Genomic DNA, 7,323 nt, shown 5'->3' with positions numbered 1-7,323 from the left:
GGGCAGGGTTGATTGAAATGAACTAAGTACTTTGTTTCCCATTGGGCAGGCATTGAGTAAGTTTTGGACACACAAATTATTTGTTCATTCTTGCTGGGAAGACTGGAACTAATGGGCTCTCTCTCGGGGTATGTGTGAGAATCAGAACTGCTGAAACCATTACATTAACATACTGAAAAATGATCATACACAATCAGGGAATCACAAATACAGCAAAGCCATGATTGAACCATGACTTGTCACAACTCTACTTAAAATTTAACCCACTTTGTGTTGAGTTTTGGTTACCTTCAGCAAAAACAATCCTAAATGATAGAACAAAAGTATTTGGAGTCATCTAGCTGATTCATAATCACATTTAGACCATTATTTATATCTTCTTTTAGAAGATCTTGTCTCTCTTTGCCCTCTGTAGGCTTTTAAGAATTATTACATTTTATAAAATCTGTGAAATTGAATAAAGCAAGTTTAGGCAGAAAGGGAAGCATTAACTTTCAATGTCCTTGCTTTAGCCTATTTTATCAGACCCTTAAAGTTATTTTTATATTGTTTTGGTACTTAATTTTTTATAGCATGTGAAAACGTATCTGTCTGCCAGCGCCTGGAGAGAATTACAGAGAAGGCTGACAGATGATTCTGTCATCACTCTAAATGTCATTAGCCTGGCAGTTTTCTCCAGAGCAAACGAAAGTACATATATAAACAGGTAAAAATTGGATGACAATGTAAATATTTTCATAGTGATTTAATGATATCTAGTCACTTAAATAATAATCTCTATATTCAATATGTAAATTAATATGAATGTTAAATGGTAGTTTTTATTCTCTTTATATTCTGTCATCAATATATTAACAATAAATGATTTATGTAGCACACCAGCATGAAATATAACTTTTTACTCAAAAACTGTGGTTAATGACAAAATTTTAATTAGAGATATTTTAAAAAAAGAGCTACAACTTGCTAGTTAAGCATGCCACTGCTTTAAGACATACAGCAATTGTGCTTACCTTGGCAAAAGAGAATCAAGAAATTCTCTGACAACAGTCTAATGTCCAGCCTACGTATATTTTTCTCATTTTCCCTATTCACTCATGATGCAGCCATGCTTTACATAATTGCAATTTCTTAAAAGAAAACATATTCACCTCTTTTTGTCATTTGTTTGTGCATCTCCATCTGTCTGAAAGGTTTTCTTTCCCACCTATTCTAACTGATGTATTATTTCTCATTTGCCAGCCTTAGCTCAGATTTTACTTTTATAAAGTCTCAATTGATTCCCACAGTTGGCAGAACGATAGGCTTCTCTCCCTATTATTTAATGAGATGGTAATGGGATACGAGCAAGTAATCTGACCAATAGCACTGCCATAGCCTTTTATATATGTTACCGTTGTAATGCTCAGGAACAGCGGTGCGTTTACCAAAACAGAAGTGAAGCTTGAGACTCAGAGCCCCTCACTTGCATAGGCCCATTTGAAGTATCTGTGCATGGTTTTTTGTTTGTATCCTATAACATTTTTTTCAAGAGCACTCCCCAAATTGTGTAAACTTCAAACCTGGGATATACACTCATTCCTCACATTGTCTCATAGTTACCTGACATTCTAGTCTGTCAGATTTCCAAGGACAAGGATTTTGTCTTACGCATGTTTATTTCGTTATGATTACCAATCATACATAATAGTCAATAAAGATACGTTGAACAAATCATATCATTGACTTCATGAAGGAATTGGGTATAAAACTGGAAAAAAGATGGAAGAAAACAGAAGAAATTCTTTTAGAAAAAAAAGAGAAAGAGTTGAAACATCTAGAAAATAGAACCAGAAAATACTCATGCTAGCCTATACAGGTAGGTAGCCAATTTGACAAATAAGTTTAAGTTTATTACAAACTTGCTTCAAGTTTGAAATAAACAAGGAAATTGGGTTAGTGGGCTCATTTTTTTCAGCTGAGTGGTTGTGTTTACAGACAAAATTACTTTCATATATTTTCAGAGTATGGAAAAGCCCTGTCTAGAACCTTGAGTTGAGAGCGTACCTTGAGGAAACAAGGAAAAGTGATTATCTCTGACTCTGACACCACTCTATCAATATCCATAATCCGCTTTGGGGAGCAAAGAGATAAACTAGACCTCTTAGTCTCTACAGTTCACCTGTACCTGTATTTGTAGTGAAAGAAAAATTGTCTATTATTCACTTGTAAGTATTCGAAGGTCAAGTTCAATTGAACTAGAAGTATACTTCAAAACATGTAGTAATTGAGAAATGCATATTTAAATCATTTTTATGAGTTATCAGGTAAGTATGAGTAGTTTTCACTTTATACTCCAAAAATGTTTACTCAAATCCTTGCAATGCACAATGAAGTGAATTTCATGATCTCTATCTAAAGTACTCATGTATTGTTCTTCATTTCTCTATCTCCTACTCTTCAGCCATGTTCTTTCTATACGCTATCTTAGCCCATCCTTTATAGGATTTTTCCCTTTCTCTCAAACATATTAGTTAAACTAAAAAGGAAAATTAAGATGGCTAATGTTAATATTCTTAAATGAATTATTTTTCATGATGTTTTTAATTTAAGCATCTATTTTAAGCTAATAGTTATTACACACTCAAACCTCCATTTTGTGCTAATTTCTGCTTATTAATAAGCCATTGTTTTTCCTCATAAAATGGGATTTTTTATTAAAATAAGTCTTAGGTGTCTTCTTAATAATGACCTACTATATATATATATAGTATATATATATAATATAATATATATAAAATATTTAAACTATTTTCTGAGATCTTAGATAATTAAGTTCCCATGGGAACCTAAGCTGAACATAAGGGAACAGGTACATTTTGTGTTATTACCCTCCCCTGTAAAGTATTAATGATATGCTTCACCAGTCTTAATTACTTCAATGACCTTCTTAATTTAACAAATTCAACTTTCTTCATTTGTAATTTTACCAGAATAATTGGATAACTAGGCAATGCATGTACCTAAACAAATTAGGCATTTTAATAAAACTTCATTATTCACAGTTCAGTAGACAAAAAGTCAGATTTTTTATTAATGTTAATCATACTGTAGAGTAAGGTTCAACATTAAACATCATACTTTGTCCTTTTAGATTTAAATTGTTCACAATGTGAAGTACAAGTAATTCCAAGTTAGTGATAAGACATTTATATAGTATTAGAAGATATCATTCCAAATTCTCTGAGTTTGAAAGAAATCAAAATGCACTTGATAAGGACTAGGTGGTAGCACTAATGAGAATTTAAATATCCTTTTTAAAACCTTCTTTTTTATTTGCCTGCAAATTTGTATGAATTTCACGGACTTGTTGACCATAAACAAATAGACACACAGTTATATCTCCAGCAAAAATGGGTTTATTTGGGATCAGTAAAAAATTGCAATTCAAAGTCAACAACCATGGCAAGCCATGTGCAAGCCCCCTCACAGCATGGGAGAAGAAATTCTTTTAGAGAGAAGAGGAAGTTGGAAGGTCTGTTGTAAACAGAGAGTCCTTTGGAGGAAGTGAGAGCTCAATGTGTAGTGACTTTTCATTGGCTGAGTTGTGCCAGTCTTTCATGGGCTGAGCTTCTTGCCAGTCAAGGAGAGGCTCTTTCTTTTTCCTGTTGGGCTCTGCTATCCATGTAGGGCATGAGAGCTCCCCCTTTTGGCCTCCCAAATCCAATTTAATGAAGTTTCTATTTATTCACTTGACAGACTCTGGTTGGGTTGTCATAAGTGGTTTAGGCCTATTGACCAAGACCTTAATGTTTGCTTATATAGGCTGCCCTGTGTTAGAGCCACCCCAGTCTAATGGCCTCCTTGTTTAATTAATTTAACGCTAATTACATGATATGTAAATGTTAAAGGGATTGTTATCATTCACATGAGTATTGATAAAGGTACAAATTAGGAGAAACCATTGACACTGAAAGTAACAGTCACTCATAGAAGAACGAAATCAAACTAAAGAGACTTTCACATATTAGGATTTATGGGGTAGTTACTGTGATTCAAGACAGATTTGGCTTGAACTAAAGAAGCCTGACTTATGGCCTATCAAACATACGTTTTACACTTGTTTTAACCATTAAGGTAAAGAGTGCATTAAACATTATGTCAAAGTAAAAGAAGGCACTCTCTTAAGATAAGAATGCATACTTCTCCTACAAAGCCAGTAATGGTAATGCCCTATTGGTAATGCCCAGATTAGTACTCCTGAAGATAAATTCCCTTTCTTGTACTTCAAGGTCATATTGACCTGCTAATTTGCAGCTGAATACCTCTTTGAGACTTTGATGAATATGTATCACGAGTGTGTTTAATGTATGCTCTTTGTTCTAAAAATGTTGAGGGCTATACTGAAAACCATGCTTCTCCAGAACACCTTCTTCCTTTGTTTAGACTGCCTTCTTAGATTATATTCCTCACTCTGGATCAAGTTAAGGTCACGTTATCTCTCTTATCTATAGAATGCTTACGGGCTATTTTTCATTGACAAAATTAAGAGCCCAGAAAAAAAATGTTGTGATATCGGCTCAACACAAGGTTGACATAAGGGAAGCCACATTGTAGAAAAGAAACTATATTTTAACTTTGAATGACCACTGACTAACTAACCCAACTGGATATGCACCCTCCAGGAGACCCACCTGCTCTGTAGATTTTATGACCCCTTCTTGTGCATGTACCTCCCAGCTGTAGTAAGACAATAACTTCGTTCTTTTGAATTCCTTAGGAATGTGATGACCTCCTAACAGAGAGTCTATGCTTATAGTCATCATCAATAAGAACTGAAAGATCTGGTGTGGTGATTCCTGGGTCAACCTTCCTAACCCCCTCCCCTATAACCCACTGGCTTATACAGCTGCTTCAAGATTCTATGCTGCCCTTAAGATGGTTCTTTTGAACATTAGTTGGCCATCTTCTCTCTTGCTAGCAAGCTGTAATAGAATGCCCTTTCTCTGCCACCATCTTGCTTCTTGATAATCGGTTTTTCTCTCATGGTGAGCAGATTATGACCTTGGTGTGGTAACAACAAGAGTAATTATTTCTAAAGATTGGCACCTGAGCTAACAACTGTGGCCAATCTTTTCTTTTTTTTTTTTTCTGCTTTACCTCCCCAAATCCCCCCTGGTACATAGTTGTATATCTTAGTTGCAGGTCCTTCTAGCTGTGGCATAAGAGTAATTATTTCTGAAGTATGAGTTGAGGTAAATCCATATGGGCTCGAGTGTGTGAAGAATATGTGACTTCGATTCCAGAATCGTGATAAATATTACTTGTGTACAAACCACAACAAACCAAATCACAGGCAACTAAAACTACAAGTTTGAAAGTAAAACAGGGAAGGGAAATGTCCCCTTGCATACCTCTAGTATACATCTAGTAAAATAGATAGGAAGAACAGAAGGGGGGAGATAATAAAAGTTCAATGAATCACTGGTGTGCTAAATGCTGATAATTAATTGTACTTACTGTAAGAGTTTAATTTTCACTAGTAAATTATTGATGTTTGTACTATTTAATCATTTAATTTTTAATTTTTTTTTTTTGCTGTTATATTTTGAAAATGTCAGGAGCCACGATCTAATTGTTACTGTTATTGAATTTCTTCCTTGCTTGATAGTCAGAATTGACAGCTCAGCTATCTTGAAGGGCTCATCAGATCCCTAGTTTTTACTTATGCCAACCACAGAAAGGCCTAAATGTGGTTTGAGTTCATTCACACAAATCATTCAAGTAGTCAAAACCTCTTTGTGAACCTCTTTTGTCAGAGAGAATCACCCTGTAACTGTGAAAATACTACATATTCTTTCTTAATGTTTCCCTTGGCTTTCTTTTATTGCCTTTGATGAGGTGAACATGCAGCACTTCATCCTCAAATTACCCATGCATCCTACAGCACTAAGGTTTAAAATTAATATACTGAGAACTGCATATGCTCCAAATCTCTGACTGTAAAAATCGTATTATTGTGATGGGTTATAAATATTAGAATTTATTCTATTAATTATTTAATATTCTTTAGATGAATAACAAATTACAAATACTGAATAGCTCTGGGAACAACTTTTTTGAAATAAAGAAGAAAGGATGTGTTAGATGGTTTTCGATTTGAACGCATCACACGCTTAAAGCATAAACAGAAAAGATTTTGACCATAAGGAAAATCCCTGACTAGAGACTGTAGTTTCCTTTGATAGAGCAAAATATTTCAATGGGCACAATGACATTTGACAGGCATGCCTCAGGATGATTAAAGCTCTTAGAGTCATTTCCTGTAACTTGTTTTATAAAATATTGAGTTCTTAATAGAATAATCTTCTAAAGAATTCAAGGGGGCAGCCCCGTGGTAGAGTGGTTAAGTTCATGTGCTCTGATTCAGTGGCCCAGGGTTTCACCAGTTCAAATCGTGGGCATGGATGTGGCACCACGCATCAAGCCATGCTGAGGCAGCATCTCACATAGAACAACCAGGAGGACTTATGACTAGGATATACAACTATGTACTGGGGGGTTTTGGGGACAAGAAGAAAAGAAAAAAAAAAGAATTTATGTGGAAAACCATTTTGACCTAACTCCTCACTTAAACTATTGTAGGGAATAATTTCAGAAGTAAAAACATGCCCAAAGCCACCAATTATGATTTATGGCACATCCTTAAATACCTAAGAGTGTCATCATTTAACTAAGATAATTGTTAATTTCTCCTGAAATAATCTTTTTTGGAGATATTGTTGGGGAGGAAAAATTTTAAATAAATAAAAATTGTAATAATTAAATTGACATAAAGTCGATTAGCAGGAGAAAAAGGAACAAAAGTTTAATAACATGCATACATAGGAAAGACCCAGGAAAATTGAGTAACTCCCTCAAACAGCTGAAGCCATCACCTTAAACACCATCTTCAGCTAAAGACAAAGAAGACGTTGGGAGTGGGGAGTGAGTTATAGGAGGTTACCAGGAAAAGCATAGTACACAAGGATAAGGTTGTTAAGCACAGTGGAGTCATTGCCTTCTCCATTGATAAGAGTTTCCAGAAATTGAGTTGTCCACCTCTTCCTGGTACAATGAGGGAGACATCCTTACAAATGGAGATTTCCCTTAGATATGTAAATATTTCTTACAAAGGGTAACTTGATTTTCAGAGCTTCTCCCATGTCCGCTGTTTCTTACAAAGTAACCAGCCTAAAGTAATCCTTATGCCAAAGAGACGTATTTTGGGGTGGCAAATCCTGCTTTTCTACCATATCATCATGTTTTGGTACTATCTGTCTTCTAAAGCTTGTATGACACAAT

This window comes from Equus caballus, chromosome 17 (genome assembly GCF_041296265.1).
Source record: "Equus caballus isolate H_3958 breed thoroughbred chromosome 17, TB-T2T, whole genome shotgun sequence".
Lineage (NCBI taxonomy): Eukaryota > Metazoa > Chordata > Mammalia > Perissodactyla > Equidae > Equus > Equus caballus.
This window is presented reverse-complemented; position numbering follows the sequence as displayed.